The 18,898-nt window shown below is 47.5% G+C and overlaps 1 protein-coding gene across 2 annotated transcripts in view; it reads left to right on the forward strand.

Moving 5' to 3' along the window:
- The first annotated feature begins 1,275 nt into the window (after positions 1 to 1,275).
- The window catches only part of TMEM171 (transmembrane protein 171), a 29,031-nt gene continuing 11,408 nt past the window's right edge, over positions 1,276 to 18,898 (forward strand). The window contains exons 1-2 of one of the 2 annotated variants that reach the window (XM_068248344.1): positions 1,276 to 1,339; positions 16,717 to 17,001. The gene's annotated coding sequence lies outside the window, so the exon portion shown is untranslated. Of the gene's footprint in view, positions 1,340 to 1,419; positions 1,439 to 16,716; positions 17,002 to 18,898 lie in introns of those variants that run through there. The other variant, XM_068248353.1, reaches the window with a different exon arrangement.

Genomic DNA, 18,898 nt, shown 5'->3' on the forward strand with positions numbered 1-18,898 from the left:
GGAGATAACAAGCTGTCAGTTGCTCCCTTGGACTGGTGTGATGCTTGCTAGTGATTGGCACAGGCAGTGGAGAGGCGGGCCTCTGTATTGAGTCACATCTGTGTGAAGCCTCAGCTGTGCTCTGAACTGTTTTTTTTTTTTTTGCTGAACGGTAACCACACCTCTTGTCATGCACTAACATGTGCGAGGCTACAAACTCAAAAATCAATTGTATGCAGCCAGAAGGTGCTCAGTGGCTGAACTGTCCAACAAGCGTTGTGTAAAAGAGGCCAACAGAAAATAATGTAATTAATGATCATATTTACCGGTTGAAAGGAAACAAATAAAATAAAATAAATAAAGTGAATGTAGTTTGAACTGGAGCCTCTGGAGTAGCTAAGGTGCTTTGGGCCCCGGTGTGGGTTTTACATTGTTCCCCCAAGCACTCTATACATAGCAGTTGATACGGCGCACCAAAACCTGCCAAGGACAGCCACAGTGTCAGAGGTGCAAGAAGGGATTGGGGAACGGTTTGTTGTTAATGATTACCCCTATTCTAAGCATCTATAGAAGTGATTATTACCAGCTCAGGACTAATAGAGAGCTAATACAGCGACTGAGTGAGGGCCCTTCAGAACCTTTCTGGCCCAAAGTCCCCGGTGCGGTTGGAACCTCTGCATCCCCTATTGCTACGTCACTGACTGGAACTTTGCACAGGGCTGATCAGATTCAGAACAGGCTAGTTAGGCAGGGGACACACTTGTATCTACACTGTTGGCCGCCAGCCAGTGGAGAACAGCTGACTATCGGCAATAGGGACTTGAACGCGATGTGTGAAAAAAAAGGAGCAACATTTTTTTCATTTACAGTTGCGGGAAAACGCACATCGCTCCCACTGCATTGGGAAGCATTATGTGTATTTTTATGTGTGACTCCTGCTTGAACAATCAGTCTGTCTGTCCAGGTGAGCCCTGTGCAAACTTCTGCGTTGTCCTTCATTATTGTAGTTCCTGCAGATGTAGGTAATCTATGAAGAAGTCAGATTATTATTAGCAGCTCATCTAGATTTGCCAGTTAAGCATGACTGTGCCAGTCTCCTCTGGTTCCTTGTATAAACAGAAGAGTGAACAGCCTATTGCACTCACAGTATGTAATGGGACAGCACAGCCAGGCTAGTCATCAGCTAGCACTGCCCAGGTGACAGCACAGACTTCTCACACCCACACCTGGCTGAGTGATTGGTCTGGGGCAGGAGAGGTGTGATCAGTCAGAGGGAGAGCTGGCTACACACGCCCAGTGCAGCTTTGTGGATCAGGTGTTACAGCTCAGCTCCACTGCAAGGTGCACCTCTGTCTGTCAGGTAAGAAGGGACTCCGCTGACACTTATCAGCATGCCACACATTCCACTTCAGGACAGATATGTATCACTTCTCACCTTCACATAACACTGCAGATCATGGTAGGAGTTTGTTGCAGTTCTCTGTGCATTGAAACATACAATGGTTTATTTTCATGAGAAAGGAATACAATCCGATAGCAGAGCAGAGATCCAGCTGCACATTCGTGTTCTGTGTGGATATGCCAATGTATGGCTTATAGAATAGTCATACTATGATTCGTATTGTTTATAGTATGTTTGTATCCCACTTCAACTCATAAACTTTTGTTATCCTTTAATTTGCATGTATTGCAGCTTTTAATAATTTATTATGTTTTAATTAGAAGGGTAATTAATTGACCACACTCATGGGAGTAAACAAAGCTTTTAGCCCTGTTTCCACCTGACCTTGAGACTGATATTAATGTTTAGTATTAACAGGCGTTACCAGCAGCTCTCCATGCTGAGCTCACCTTGCAGAGTTCCCCTTGTCTGAGGCGTGTGTAAAATGTAGGAATGTCTTCATAATTCAGGGCATAGGCTAGAAAGGCCAGGAATACTGGGAATAAGCTGAGATTTGTGTAGCTTCCCCATAATATTGAGGATATCCTATAAATGCATACAAATGCCAAAAGATGCTTCCAAATGCTTCACATGTAAGGCAATAGCTTATCTTCACTTTTTTTTTATTTATTTTTTCTGGATAGAGCATGAAAAGTTGGTATCTGAGGGTTTTTATTGCTGTCTTGGTCCAAATGGGGGGGGGGGGATTAAATCACTTCCAGTTGCTTAGAAAAGGGTCAGAGGAGTGGAGAGGGTTTTAACCTTCCTGGCGGTAAGCCCAAGCTGAGCTCGGGCTATGCCGCGCAGGAAGATATCTCAGCCCCTGGTGGGGCGATTTTCTTCATTTAAAATGCTGTACGCGCAGCTAGCACATTGCTAGCCGTGCGTACAGCTTGATCGCCGCCGCTCTGCGGCGATCGCCCGCACGCAGCGGCGCAAGAGGCCCCCCCCGCCAGAGCCCTGCGCTGCCCGGACCAATGAGTTCCGGGCAGCGCTATGGGCTGGATCGGAGGCGTCTGACGTCGTCGGCTGACGTCCATGACGTCATTCCGATCGTCGCCATGGCGACAGGAGAAGCCAAACAGGGGAGCGTGTTATATACGCGTTCCCCTGTTTGCTATTGATGCCAGCGACGAATGCACTAGAGGGACACATGCGTCCTCTAGTGGTGTTTCATGTAGCTACCACTCTGGTAGCTTTACATGAAACAAAAACAAAAAAAAAAAGGATTTTTGCCTTTTTGGCAAAAACAATTAACCGCCAGGAGGGTTAAGCCTCTGTCAGGTTTTATTGCCGCATATGCCACTAGAGATTTTATCTGCTGCCTCACTTTCAAGAGTGTCACAAGTGAGGGGAGGTGAGGCAGAATCTGGCCAGTGGGGTCACAATAACCCTTCCTCATCTAAAACTGAAGAATAATATAAATAGAATAACGTTAGATACTAACCTCACTATAGGAGAACCTCTTTGAGCCCGTCACTTGTCGATGGGACCCTCTTCTTCTTTCCAACACGCCCCTATCTGTGAATGAGCATAGCCGCACTGACGCGAGCATCTTGCACCCGCGCAAGCCTATTCAACAAGCCCTTGTTAAATAGATTCAGAGGGTCCCAGCGCTGAAATGGCAAACTGATGGTGGGGGGCTCTGGACAATCCAGAGACTTACCACTTCTAAAGTAAGGCCCCGTTCAGACTATGAGCGTTCCTAGCCATTTTTAGAGAATGCATACGGGCCGAGTTTCCGCATAGAAACAGCTAGTAATGTTTTTCAATGGGCTGGTTCACATGTATGCGTATGAGACGCATACGTTTCTCGTCCGCATTGCTGCATGCAGTTCTGTGTTCTGTGTGTTTCCTGTGTGAAAAATGCAATAGAAAACGCATTAGAACGCAAAAAAAACTCATGCAAGCGCATGCATTTTTCAACTTGCGTTTTCTTTGCATCTCTATGCATCCTGCAAACGCGCATAGTCTGAACAGGGCCTAAGTATCTAACTTTTTTTCTCCAGGCAGGTACACTTTAATGTCACACTCACAAGCTGTTCCTCACAATGGAGAAGACTTTGGTTGGCATTTGAAATGCAGACTGTATAGACTTTACTTTATTTGAATCCTGTAAACATTCACAGTGGTTCTGTAAACCGTACTTCAGGTCTCTATGTAAAAAAAAAAAGCACATTTTATGGCTTTCCTTTCCTGAGTTAATCACTGACTAAACTAATAAGCCAGAAATACCTGGCTTCCTGTGTGGGGATCATGAGGAAAGCACTGCACGCTCCATTTTGTATAACCTCTTAAAGGGAACCTGAAGTGAGAGGGATATGGTGGCTGCCATATTTATTTCCTTAAAGCAATACTTGTTGCCTAGCAGTCCTGTTGATCTTTTTTGGCTGCAGTAGTGTCTGAATCATATACCTGAAACAAGCATGTGGCTAATCCAGTCAGACTTTAGTTAGAAACATCTCATCGACATGCTTGTTCAGGGTCTATGGGTAAAAGCATTAGAGGCTGAGGATCAGCAGGACAGCCAGGCAATTTGCATTGTCTGCATATGAAATAAATATGTCAGTTTCCATATCCTTCTCAGTTCAGGTGTGCTGTAAAGTTAATGGGAAGTGCAAAAAAAAAATAAAAAAAAAATCAAACAGAGCCTTTCTGCTCCTCTCCTGGTGCCCTTCTTCCATGGCTGACTCCCCTGGTACCAGAATTTGGTGGAATGCTGCTCTCTGCCACCACAGGAGGCATCAGAAGTCCCCGAGTGCTCCTGAGGACGGGTGGCTCTGTACTGCGCCTGCACTAGCGGGCTCACGCATCAGCAGAACAGAGCCACCCAAGTGCTCCCGAAGAGATCTGATTGGCTTAGCAGATGTACTAAAATTGACCTGTGTATGGCTAGCTTAACCTCCTTAGCAGTATGCCCGACACTGTGTCGGGCATACCGCCGGCTGTCACCAGGAGTCCCCCAGTATCATTTTTTGAAATCGCATAGTTGTAATAGCTTCTGCTAGCACTAGGCTAGCTAGCAGTGGTGGCCGGCATCCCCTGATTACTTTTGATCCCCCCCGATCGCCGCTAAATACATTACCCCCCCCCCCCCCGGATCCAGCGATCGCACAGCCTCCCTGTACATCTCCAGTCCTCTCTATGGGGAGGGTCAGGTATGCGCATGACGTCATGACGTCGCCAATGTCATGTTCGATCCTCCATATAGAGAAGAGCGGAGCTGTCCGGGGAGGCTGCGCCGATCGCTGGATCCAGGATGGGTAATGTATTTAGCGGCGATCGGGGGGAATCAAAAGTAATCGGGGGATGCCGGCCATTAATAGAGTGCCTCTATTGCATGTTAGCCTGGAGACCCCCGTTGCAGCCACCGTGGAAGTGCAAACAAGCACGAAACGGCCCGTAAGGCATATAGCCAGAGCCAGGGACAAGGTCCTCCAGCACCCAAGGCTGAGACACCAAAGTGCGCCCCTCCATCCATCCCCAGCTGTCACACACTGATTGCTATTAGACTAAGAGGGCCACAGGGCCCACAACCTCCCCAACACCTTAATATCTAGTTATCTGGCTTGCAGTCACTGCTATGTATCCCCTTTTCTTATTTCTTTCTGCTTCATACACAATTAGGAATGACAGCTGAATTAATTGTGCGCCCCCTCCTACACTGCGCCCTGAGCCTCTCCAGCCTATGCCTCGGCCCGGCCCTGCATATAGCACCTGGGCACCCACCGTGCACCAACCACTCAACCATGCCACCTCCTTACTAAGGGTATGTTCCTTTGACTCATTTAATGCATATGACTGCAAGTCGTTTTTATGTTTAAGCAATCGAATAAACAAGCCTAAGAAGTAGTGCCGGTCTTTCTGCTCTTCATCTTTCTGCGCCAACTGACTTTTAACGCTGCCTGAACTCCCATGTGAAGTGGCCCCTATGTTGCTGCAAAAGGGAAATCTAGTGCCTGGCTTTTCCTTGTAGAAATGCCAGTTTCCTGGCTGTCAGGCCAGTCTTCTGGCGCCAGTAATGTGTGAGTCACACTCTCACAACAAGTGTGTTTCCGCAGGAGGGAAATCACCTGCCTGTATAGTTCTGAGCCAGTTATCTAATGTATAAGAGGAAGAAGACAAGACAAATAACATTTATACTGCGCTTTCTTCCTGGCGGACTCAAAGCACCAGAGCTGCAGCCACTAGAGCACGCTCAGTAGGCAGTAGCAGTGTTAGGGAGTCTTGCCCAAGGTCTCCTTACTGAATATGTGCTGGCTTACTGAATAGGAAGGGCTGAGATTCTAACTTAGGTCTCCTGTGTCAGAGGCAGAGCCCTTCCCCAGCACACTATCCAGCCAGAAGGCCAGCATGAAGCTAGTAGTAACTACCAGATTCATTTTTCTAAAGAGAATACATTTGGAAGCCTCCGTATTTTCCCTACTGGAAACTTGAAGTGAGAGGAATATGGAAGCTACCATTTTATTCCCTTCTTAAAAAATGCCAGTTGCCTCACTATCAGGCTACTTCCCTTACCTTTATTACTTTCTGACTCACTGACCCACAACAGGTATGCAGAACAGGTCACCTGACAAGTCTGATTCCATTTGCTGCATGCTTGTTCCAGGTGTGACACTGTTGGATGTAAGAGACGAGCATGCCAGCCAGGAAGGTCCAATTGCCATTCCTTGCAACCTTGGCGCCAGCACTTTGTTCTAGAGCAGGGCTGGACTGTAGGCCTCATTCCTGACACATTTTCCCTCCTACCTCCCTGCAGAGTTGCGAGTGGGGTGAAATGGAATGGTTAACTCGCCTAATCACCGCTTCCAGTGTCTGGTCTCCATGACCACAGCGGTATCATGCGAGACACTGCCAGGACGTGCCAGCGTGTAATACCCTTGCACGTCCTGACGGCGTCACATGACGCTGCTGCAGTGCCGTTTTCCCAATCCATTGTGTGCAATCCGTTGTGCTCCTGCTGTTACAGGGAACGGAGCGCAATGGCCACTGTGAACCTGGCCTCAAAGGTCCCCGCCGGGAGCCCTCTGCGATTAAGCGATTCCGGTGGCATTCCCACGCTGAGGGACTCTCACAAGCTGGGCTAGTACATGCACAGTGAGGCCCGACTCAGGCCACCCAGAAGAGACTGACAGGAGGTCTTTAGGTAAGAAGGAGGGGCAAGAAGAGAACAGGGGGAGTGGTGGCCATCAGGATAGGTCCCCATACATGCCTGCTCCCCCCCCCCCCCCCCCATTTCTCCTAATAGTTTCGGCTCTGGCATCCTTTAAAAACAAAGTAAGGAATCTGAAATGTTGTTTGTTGTACTGTATGTCCTTTTTAGGAATCTAAGCTGAAAACACTGGATTTCCTTTTAAAAGGGAATAAAGATGTCAGCCCTACCAGTACCTTTTCTATCAGATTCACTATTAAGTACATGTCAGCAGGGATTCTCATCCGGATTCCGGATATCTGGGTAACCTGGATATCCGAACTTTTTACGCCATCCGATTCGGATTCCGGATTTTAAAAAAAATACAAATTATCTGCGGATATTTGGACGCATGACACAGATATCCGCGGATATTGCAGATATCCGGATCCTAAATCGATTACAAAGTAAAATCGCCCTCCACCCTCCTCCCTCTCCTCGTTCATGGATCTTGTCTTCCAGGGATTTGTAGGATGTCAAAAGCAGGCTCACATACATTGGTCAGGAATCGAATCCAGGTCAACTGCTTGGAAGGCAGCTATGCTCACCACTATACTGCCACACAGTAAATCCTTTGCTGTAGGAAAGTGATGTTAAAATTCTTGGAGCAGACTTACTTCCTCCCTCCAAAAGACACACATACATCCTCATAAAATCATTTAGCAGCAACTGTGTGCACAGTCTCTGTGGTACAATTGGTTAGTGCATTTGTCTGTTAACCGATTGGTGGTTCAAACCCACCCAGGGATGGCCTTGCCTTTTGTGTTCAGCAGTTGTCCGGAGAGAACGCCAGATAGCCATGTAGATTCATCTCTTTCTCTCTCTCTCTCTAGTAGGTATCGTCACCGCTTTCCGCGGAATTGTATTTTCCGCGATTCCAGGCGGAAATTGGTCATTCTGTGCCATCAGAACGAAATTGCTTTTTCAATCCGGTGGAATACCGAAATTGCCTGTGAAATTCCGCCGGTATCCGTTGATGGTTTTAAGCTGAAAATTCAGTTCAATGGCATCGAGTCGTCCGAGAGAGAGAGAGATATGATTCTACATGTGGCTATCTGGGGTTCTCTTCGGACAACTGTTGAACACAAAAGGCAAGGCCGTCCCTGAGTGGGCTTGAACCACCAATCTTTCGGTTAACAGCCAAATGCGCTGACCAATTGCACCACAGAGACTGTGCATGCAGTTGCTGCTAAATGGCTATCTGGGGTTCTCTTCGGACAACTGTTGAACACAAAAGGCAAGGCGGTCCCTGGGTGGGTTTGAACCACCAACCTTTCGGTTAACAGCCAAATGTGCTAACCAATTGTGCCACAGAGACTGTGCACACAGTTGCTGCTAAATGATTTTATCGGGATGTATGTGTGTCTTTTGGAGGGAGGAAGTAAGTATGCTCCAAGAAGTTTAATACCACTTTTTCCTACAGCGAAGCATTTACTGTGTGGCAGTATAGTGGTGAGCATAGCTGCCTTCCTAGCAGTTGACCTGGGTTTGATTCCTGGCCAATGTATGTGAGCTTGCGTTTAACATCCTACAAATCCTTGGAAGACAAGATCCAAGAACAGGGAGCAGGGGGTGTTCTTCACCTACCAAAACGGTTTGGAAGCATTTAAAAGAGCACTTCCAGTTTATTATGCAGATATCCGAATAGGTCGGATATCCACCTTCATGCGGATATCTAAAAGGTCAGATTCGAATATCCGATCTGGATCAATTCGGATTTTAAAAAGTACTATCCGAGCACCCCTGCATGTCAATCAGGGAATGCTATTTTGACTAATTAAAAAATAAATGTTCCTGCTTAAGAAAATGCAGCAGGAATGCTGGTTGAATTTTCGTAATCAGTGGCACACTTGCGCTGAGTGACTGGCAGGTACTGTACATAAACTGGGTAAGGATCAGAGTGGAGGGACTGGGAGATTGTGTGTTCAGAATCAAGGTAGACTGGTTTGGAGTAGTATATGGCTTTAATCTGAGCAATTTTGTTGCATTGACTGAGCTGAAGGAGGTGCTTATTTCCCTACAAAACTGGAATTTTACTTTAAGGCACCTTCACAGTTACTGCGTTTTGGTGCTCTTCCCTGCATCTTGGCGCAGGGGCCATGTAAATCAATGGAACATGTTACAGTTCCTGCAATGTGATGTGCCGGAATTGGCCTGGCCGATGCAAAGGCTGCAGTGCATTACCGTGCGGTACAGGACGCAAGGCAAGTATGGGTGATGTATTTCCTGTTTGACAGTGTGCACGTGACTGAGGGGTAAGACTTGCTGGGGGCGGGTCACTCTGGTTTCCTTGGCTGTGCAGTCAGCTGCATGTAAGTAAATATAGGTAAAAGGACAGTGTGCAATGCATGGCAGGCAGCCACGTGCAAATCACACCGCGCAATGGGCTTGATTCATTAAACCGCGATAACCCATATCATGCGCGCATTTTCATGCGCAATCGGTAATTTCCGCACTCAATAAAAATTTGCATTTGCCTGTGAAAATTTGCGATTGCGCGCGAAAACGCTAGAGCGGACATGATATGAGTTATCACAGTTTAGTGATTCAAGCCCCATGTGTGAAAGAACCCTAAAGTGACGTATTTGACATCAAGGGTGCTGTGAACACGCGGGGGCTCAGGGGCATGCACTCACGACACGGTGAGGGACTGCGCTTTGCCTAGCATTCATTATGAAATGGGCGGGCTTTTTGCTAGTTACAATATCTCCCGCCTAGACCAGTGTTCCCCAACCCTGTCCTCAAGGCCCACCAACAGTGCATGTTTTGTGGAAATCCACAGAGGTAGTTAATCAGCTCTGCTGAGACACTAATTACCTCACCTATGAATGTTTAGTGTACCTTGAGGACAGGGTTGGAGAACTCTGGTCTAGACTATTGCTATTCCCCTTTATCAGGCCTTCTCTCAAACCGCATTGCCTCCCCTTCATTCAGTGATAAATGCGCAGACAGACTGATCAACTCCTTTCACCGCAGTGCCTCTACAACTCCCCTCTGTAAAGCCATTGGCTCCCCCTCTGCTTCAGGATCAACTTTAAAATTCTATGCTTGTCCTACAAATGGGTGCACAGGACCTACCTGACTTACATCTCCAATCTTGTCCACAGGCACATACAGGGTCGGACTGGGACACTGGGGGCCCACCAAAGAAATTTCAACCTGGGGCCCACACATCCCATGATTGCAGTGAAAAAAGGGAGTGACTATGCACCGGAAGGTGGGCGTGGTCATGATGTATTATGGACAGGGCCAAATGTACATGATCTTAGCATTGTAATTCAGAGACACTGCTGCCCAGCAAAACTTTGCATAGAGTTCCCTCCTTCAATATAAAGTAATGTCCTACTTTGCAGAGGTTGCGACCGCAGAGGTTGCAGAGGTTGCGACCGCATCGGGGCCCTTGGGCCAAAGGGGCCTCGAAAGGCCCACCCTCAACTAAAGTATTACCTTTCTATTGGTCCTGTGCTCATAATAATCACTTCTAAAGATACAGTGGTAATCATTAACAAGCTATTCCCCATCCCCTTCTTGCACCTCTGACACTGTAGTTGCCATTGGCAGGTTTTGGTGCATCGTATCAATTGTTATGTATAGAGTGCTTGGGGGGGCCCCATTGTAAAATTTGCATCAAGGCCTACAGCTCCTTAGCTACGCCACTGCTCTCAGCATGAGTGATTACAGCACTGAGAAGATAATTTTTTGTGCTGCAGGCAGCAATTGGAGCTCTGTCAGACAAGGAGGGGGGGCCCACCAGAGACCTGGAGGCGGGGCCCACCGAGGGAAAAAACTGTACTACTGTGGCCCAGTCCGACCCTGGGCAGATACCAACCCACCCCCTCTGATCCTTGACTTACATCTGTTTGCACCGCGCATATCCCACTCCCATGCACGATTGCAGGACTTCACTAGGGCTGCCGCCACTCTCTGGAACTCACTTCCACTAGCCTTCAGACTCGACCCCACCTTTAATACCTTCAAACGAACCCTCAAGACTCACCTTCTCATGTTCACCTACCCCCCCCCCACATCATTACTGTAATACGTTCTACTGGGCACCAACTCAACAGAAGCACCTATTGTCTCTACCCCCACCCAGTGTTGCCAACCTTTCACGTTATTTTTTACTGACAAATACCTTAAAATTTACTGACAAAAGATTTTTTTTACTGCCGAAAAATGGGCGTGGCCACGCAACAGAATGTGGGCGTGGTCATGGGTGGGGCCAAATATACATGATTTTAATATTGCTGTGAAAGGTCTGCCAGGGAAGTTTGAGCTCTGCCATAGTGTCCCCCCCCCCCCCCCCTTCCCCCAAAATACATGTAATCTTACAGCATTTCACCAAAAATCCACGTAATCTGGCAGAGGTTCTTCCAAAATACAGATAATATGGCAGTGGTTCCTAAAACATAGATGTAATCTGGCAGCAGCGAAGCGATTCCCCCAACATACACATAATCTGGCAGCAGTTCCCCAAAATACATTTAATCTGACAGCAGTGGTTCCCCAAAAATAGGTAGCCCCAGGTCTAGATGTCCCCAGAACAGGTAGCCAGGGGGAGAGATGTCCCCAGAACAGTTAGCCAGGGGAATATGTGCCCAGTATATGTAGGCAGGGGTACAGGGCTGGTTCTAGACTGGCACATATGAGGGGGCAGTCAAATGGGTAGGGGGCAACATGTTCGAGGAAATTTGTGGCGACTAAAGTGGGCATGGCAAGTAAATGCACATAATGAGAGACAGCGTTTCACCAGTAAATGCACATAAGAGACAGCCTTTCACCAGTAAATGCACATAATGACAGACAGCTTTTCACCAGTAAATGCACATAAGAGACCGCCTTTCACCAGTAAATGCACGTAATGAGAGACAGCTTTTCACCAGTAAATGCACGTAATGAGAGACAGCTTTTCACCAGTAAATGCACGTAATGAGAGACAGCTTTTCACCAGTAAATGAACATAAGAGACAGCTTTTCACCAGTAAATGCACATAATAAGAGACAGCTTTTCACCAGTAAATGCACATAATAAGAGACAGCTTTGCACCAGTAAATGCACATAATAAGAGACAGCATTTCACCAGTAAATGCACATAAGAGACAGTTTTTCACCAGTAAATGCACATAATAAGAGACAGCTTTTCACCAGTAAATGCACATAAGAGACAGCTTTTCACCAGTAAATGCACATAATGGCAAACAGCCAGTGTCCTCAGTATATGTAGCCAGCAGATATATGTGCCCAGTATATGTAGCCAGAGGTATATGTCCCCAGTATATGTAGGCAGGGTTATATGTGCCTAGTATATGTAGGCAGGGTTATATGTGCCCAGTATATGTAGCCAGGGTTATATGTCCCCAGTAGATGTAGCCAGAGCTATATGTGCCCATGGGTAGCCAGGGTTATATGTGTCCAGTAGATGTAGCCAGGGTTATATGTGCCCAGTAGATGTAGCCAGAATGTATATGTGCCCAGTAGATGTAGCCAGATGTATATGTGCCCAGTAGATGTAGCCGGAGGTATATGGGCCCAGTAGATGTAGCCAGAGGTATATATGTGCCCAGTAGATGTAGCCAGAGGTATATGTGCCCAGTAGATGTAGCCAGGGTTATATGTGCCCAGTAGATGTAGCCAGAGGTATATGTGCCCAGTAGATGTAGCCAGGGTTATATGTGCCCAGTAGATGTAGCCAGGGTTATATGTGCCCAGTAGATGTAGCCAGAGGTATATGTGCCCAGTAGATGTAGCCAGAGGTATATGTGCCCAGTAGATGTAGCCAGGGTTATATGTGCCCAGTAGATGTAGCCAGGGTTATATGTGCCCAGTAGATGTAGCCAGGGTTATTATTATTATTATTTAGTATTTATATAGCGCCGACATATTACGCAGCGCTGTACAGTGTATATATATATATATATCTTGTCACTAACTGTCCCTCAAAGGAGCTCACAATCTAATCCCTACCATTGCCATATGTCTATATTATGTAGTGTAAGTACTGTAGTCTAGGGCCAATTTTAGAGGGAGCCAATTAACTTATCCGTATGTTTTTGGAATGTGGGAGGAAACCGGAGTGCCCGGAGGAAACCCACGCAGACACGGAGAGAACATACAAACTCTTTGCAGATAGTGCCCTGGCTGGGACTCGAACCAGGGACCCAGCGCTGCAAGGCGAGAGAGCTAACCACTACGCCACCGTGCTGCCCAGGGTTATATGTGCCCAGTAGATGTAGCCAGGGTTATATATATGTGCCCAGTAGATGTAGCCAGGGTTATATGTGCCCAGTAGATGTAGCCAGGGTTATATGTGCCCAGTAGATGTAGCCAGATGTATATGTGCCCAGTAGATGTAGCCAGGGTTATATGTGCCCAGTAAATGTAGCCAGGGTTATATGTGCCCAGTAGATGTAGCCAGAGGTATATGTGCCCAGTAGATGTAGCCAGGGTTATATGTGCCCAGTAGATGTAGCCAGAATGTATATGTGCCCAGTAGATGTAGTCAGATGTATATGTGCCCAGTAGATGTAGCCAGAGGTACATGTGCCCAGTAGATGTAGCCAGAGGTATATATGTGCCCAGTAGATGTAGCCAGAGGTATATGTGCCCAGTAGATGTAGCCAGGGTTATATGTGCCCAGTAGATGTAGCCAGATGTATATGTGCCCAGTAGATGTAGCCAGATGTATATGTGCCCAGTAGATGTAGCCAGGGGTATATGTGCCCAGTAGATGTAGCCAGATGTATATGTGCCCAGTAGATGTAGCCAGATGTATATGTGCCCAGTAGATGTAGCCAGGGTTATATGTGCACAGTAGATGTAGCCAGGGTTATATGTGCACAGTAGATGTAGCCAGGGTTATATGTGTGTGATTGAGTGGCTGGCAGTGGCAGGCGGCAGCGAGCGGAACTTACCTGCGTCTTCTCTCGTCGCCGGCGCGGGATGATCTGCCGCTACTCTAGTCTGGTCCCTACCAGAGCAGCAGAACTTCCGGCGCAGGAGCGAGACGGAAGGTAAGTCCCGCCCACTGCCAAACGCCACTGCCAGACAGTTAGATCAGGAGGGGGACAGTCAGCGAGGGAGGGAGAGCACGAAGGTGAGAGAAGGGGGGGAGATTGCCCACCTTCTCCACCGCTGCCCACAGCTCTCCCTCCACTGCGCTGCTGTCCTTCTGCAACAGAGCAGGCGGCCAACCGGCCGCCCTTTTACGGACGCTGCTGAATTCCTTACGGAATTCACAGGCAGCGTAATTTGTGTAAAAAATTACGGGCTGCCCGTAAATTTACAGGCGGTTGGCAACACTGCCCCCACCCTAGATTGTAGGCGCCCCCCCCTAGTGTTTCCAGCTTGATTATGCAGTCTCACTATCTGACACCATTCTTGTGGACTAGAACAGACTACATTTTGACCAGAGACACTGAACTACTGTTATCAAAGACATTTGCAAGATCTTGTTTTGGTGTGAGCGCCTTGTGCGTCCTACCTTGTATGTTAACCCATTTATCCATTGTGCAGTGTTGCATAATATGTTGACCCTCATAGAGAGGCTGACTCCACAACAAGCCTTTAAAACACAATTGATAGTCATGAGAGATATAAATGTGTCTCTAAGGGCCCGTTTCCACTAGACGCGTTGCAATGCAGAAACCGCTCCGCATCGCAAGGCAAGGAAACTGCAACCAATTCACGTCAATGAAGTAGTTTCCATTGTCGCGAATTTACTGATGCGACGTGGGAAAAATTATGACTAGCATGCTGCAGTTTTCTGCAGCATGCATCCGATCCCCATAGTCACTGATGCAAAGCTACATCTGGTGTGTCCAGAAGACAACCGGAAGTACCAGCATCCCTGCGAAGGGATGCGAGGCGGTGCGGCGATCGCCTCGCATCCAAATCCCTAGTGGAAATGGGCCCTTCCCTTATTCCCTTCTCTGTCAGTCCCTTCATTGGTTACCAATTAGTTACCCAAAGGATCCAGTTTAAACTTCTCACGCTATCGTACAAAGCTGTCACCTCCATACATTTCCTCATTAATCTCCAGAAACCTCCCCGCCTGGAACCTCCACACCTCACAGGAGACCCTCTTGTCCTCTGGCTTGGTCACATCCTCTCACTCTATCATCCAGGACTTCTCATGGATGGTGTCTCTCCTTTGGAACTCTCTCCCACGGCCCACATGCTCCACACCTGGAAACCTTCAAACGCACTCTGAAAACTCACCTATTCAGACAAGCCTTTAATTTGCTATAGGCAGCATTGGAAGTTCACTGCCCCATCCCCTATGTTTCCTTCCCTATTGTTTCCACCCCACTACCCTCTAGATTTTAAGCTCGCAAGGGCATGAACCACCTCCTATTTTTTTTTATTTTTTGGACTATAAGACTCGCTTTTTCTTCCCCAAAGTGACGGAAAAAGTCACTGCGTCTTATAGTTCAAATGCAGGGAGTTCCTGACTTGTGAATGCCTGCCAATTCCAACCTGCTGCAATGTCAGGGACTCCCTGTACTGTGCCCATGTAAAGGAGGACACAGGGGGGCAAACGGGGGACACAGGGACACAAAGGGGCATAGAGGAGGACACAAGGGGGACACAGGAGGACACAAGGGGGACACAGGAGGACACAAGGGGGACACAAAGGGGCAAAGAGGGGGACACACGCATTAACAGTGACGCACCTCTGTGAATGTAGCCTTAGAGGCAGAGGATCAGCAATAAAGCCACGCAATTGAATTGTTTAAAGGGAAATAAATATGGCAGCTTCCATATCCCTCTGTTCATGTGTACTTTAAGTCTATAGTGAGTCTATAATAGCAGCCTTTATAGGGAACCTAAAGCAAGGCTTCCATATTTATTTCCTTTTATGTAATACCAGTTGCCTAGCAGTCCTGCTGATCTCTGTGGCTGCAGTAGTGTCTGAATCACACACCTGAAACAAGCAGGCAGTTAATCCAGTCAGACTTCAGTCAGAGCGCCTGATCTGCATGCTTGTTCAGAGTCCATGGCTAAAAGTACTAAAGGCAGAGAATCAGCAGGATCGCCAGGCAATATGCATTGTTTTAAAATAAATAAATATGGCAACCTCTCTATCCCTCTCGCTTTAGGTTCCCTTTAAGGACATATATCACATGTATTTACTGTATTACGGTATAAGACAAGATGATGATGCATAAAGTATATATCCTGGGTGACTTGCTTTCCAATAAAATCTATTTGACACACTGGAATATTAAACGTAAATGAATAATTTAAGACATAGTAAATGACGTATTACGCTATTATTAGATTAGGACATTCATGCTTATCTTCCGATGACCTGCTGTTTGTTTTTTTCACATGTGAACTCTATATTTCTATGCTTCATGTTCAGTAGACATGGTCAGTGAGATGCAAATCCTTTTGGCTTGCATACAAATTGTATGCAGTTTGCAATTGGCGCAATCAAAATCAACATGAAACACATTGGTTTTACCCAATTCCAAACTGCATAGGAGTTGTATTAAATTTGCATGCAAGCCTGAATTTTACTTGCATCTTAAAGAGAGCCCGGGGTGGGCACATTAAATTAAAAAAAAAACCCAGACTACCTGATCCGGGGGACTGAGGGGATCAGGTAGCCGCCAAAACCGCCGCTCTCTGCTGCTCCTGTGGACCGCACTGGCCCAAATTCACTTTCGTGACCTCTAGGGCAGGATACTGGGATGAGAGATTCTTTCTCTTTCCCAAGGTGCAGGGAGGTGGGGGAGTGGCAGGGGGTGTGGCCAGGGAGAGCTGCCCAATGGCAGCTCTGGAAGCCCTGCAGGAATGCCTCTGGTGGGTGTTTTGAACAGGGAATCCCTCTCTTACATGTTGACCCTCGAGAGGGGGGGGGGGGGGGGGGTGACAGCATGGGGGGGGGGGGGGACACAGAGGCATGCCATGAGGCAGAGAACATGGCTCTGTGTCCCATCTTCCCTCCCCCCCCCCCCCAACACACCTTGGGTTCTCTTTAATGACTATCGGTAATGTTTAATTCACAATAAGAAAGATACTTGCCTAATCTGTACCGACTGCCTCTGCCTGATGTTATAGTAAATTACAATTTATTACAATTTCATAACTTTATTTTAGGTTGTGAAGTGGAAGACACTGACAGATCTGGCTCTGGAGGCGCTCTGCATTGGAGGCTGCTGATGTAACAGCCCATTACTCTCAATAGAGCTGGGAAGAGATTAGTCCAGAACCACTGAAGCTGTGCCAAGTTACATGGAGTTCGGGATCTGCAAAGAAGCTGTCAGAGTGGTCCCGCGATTGCTGTTTGTGGACATTAAATACTATAAAATGAAAGATTTTACAGTCAAGCCTTGGGGAGCAGCATAGGCAGCATTGCGTCTCTATACTGAGTTCAAATTGAAGGTATGATTATACATTTATTAATTTCTTTGTATTTGCCTTTAGCAGCAGAAATCACCTGCGCTGTTACTGGAAAAAAACCTGCAACAATCAGGAATGATCATTTCAGATAGCTGCCGGTGTACACAAGCCCTGACTTATGCCAGCCCCACACGTAGACATTTTTAAACAACAGTTTCAATAATCTAAGGGGACTGTTTGAATGCAGAGCAGGGACAAGGTCCTCCAGCACCCAAGGCTGAGACACCAAAGTGCGCCCCTCCATCCCTGCCACCCCAGCCGTCACACACTGATTGCTATTAGACTAAGAGGGCCACAGGGCCCACAACCTCCCCAACACCCTAATCTCTAGTTATCTGGCTTGCAGTCACTGCCATGTATCCCCTTTTCTTATTTCTCTCTGCTTCATACACAATTAGGAATGACAGCTGAATGAATTGTGCGCCCCCTCCTACACTGCGCCCTGAGGCTGGAGCCTCTCCAGCCTATGCCTCGGCCCGGCCCTGTTTGAATGTTTCAATGCAATGTATTTTCCCATTTTGATAAAATTATCACATTTCATTTGAAATGATCAGCATTTACCATTTCAGCTTATCTATTTGATTTCGGTTAGATGTAACCTAGCATTCAGCAGTTGCAATGGGAACAGCAGAGTTCTCCTGCTCCTTCGGAATCCTGTCTGAGCCATAGAAAGCCAATAGAGGCAGTGGCAGCAGCTTGAGAATTTGAGAGGAAAGGGGAGCTTCAGAAATGGTTCTGTAATCAGACTGTTTGCTTCCAGTAAATTTCACTTTTCCTATAAAATTGTCATCAGGGCTGGTGCTTCCATAGGGGCAAACTGGACAACTGCCAAGGGCCCCAGAGACAGCTCATTGGGGCCTCCCCAGAGCCGGAATTAAGCCAAGGCCAAAAAAGCAATGGCCCCACAGGATCAAGGGCCGGTGGGCAGGAGGGTATACTAAGGGGGGGGGGGGGGTCACCTGGCTACCTGTACTGGAGGGAGGGGGCATCAGGCTATCTATAAGGAAGGAGAGAGGGTCATCTGGCTTCTGATACTAGAGCGAAGGGAGGGTCATCAGGCTACCTATCCTAAAGGGAAGGGGGGTGTCATCGGGCTATCTAAACTGGAGGGGCGGGTTATCTGGCTACCTATACTGGAGGGGCGGGTTATCTGGCTACCTATACTGGAGGGAAGGGTCATCTGGCTGCCTATACTGGAGGGAAGGGTCATCTGGCTGCCTATACTGGAGGTGTGTGTGAAGGGGGGGGGGAAGGGTCATCAGGCCCCCAATACTGGAGGGAGGGGGAAGGGTCATCTGGCTATCTATACTGAAGGGAGATGGCTGCTGACAGTGGCCTGGGGCGGTAAAGAGTACAAATCTGGCCCTGGGTCTCCCACTAAGTGAATGGTTGTCACAGGTGTGGGTGGTCTCCCTGGTCGTGAGGGCATTTGGGGGGTGGGACTACTTGCACCCCTATCTTGTGAGTGGTGGTCCCGAGCGGTGTGAGCACTTGGGACACCATCTGTACTACTCAACTCCGTTTGAAAGCTTAGAGCAATTTACAGGCAGAGATGGATTAAGGTGAAATGGGGCACTAAGCAAGTAACAACTTTGGGCCCACCTTTGATGGCCACCTGGTTATTTTTTATTTATTTTGGTAAGATTTGGTGAGGACTAGCATCAGCTGGGCCCTTAGTATCTCTCCAAGCCCTAGGCAACTGCCTTAATTGCTTTGTGGATAATCCAACCCTGCTTACAGGTAATGTAGCTCACAAGTCACATAGCAGTGGTTAGGAGGGGGCATAGAGACTGGCTGCCTGCACCACTCCTGCTGTCACATAATTGCATTACTTTGTGAAACTGATGTCTCTTCCTTAAGGCGCGTACACACACACCAT

This window comes from Hyperolius riggenbachi, chromosome 1 (genome assembly GCF_040937935.1).
Source record: "Hyperolius riggenbachi isolate aHypRig1 chromosome 1, aHypRig1.pri, whole genome shotgun sequence".
Lineage (NCBI taxonomy): Eukaryota > Metazoa > Chordata > Amphibia > Anura > Hyperoliidae > Hyperolius > Hyperolius riggenbachi.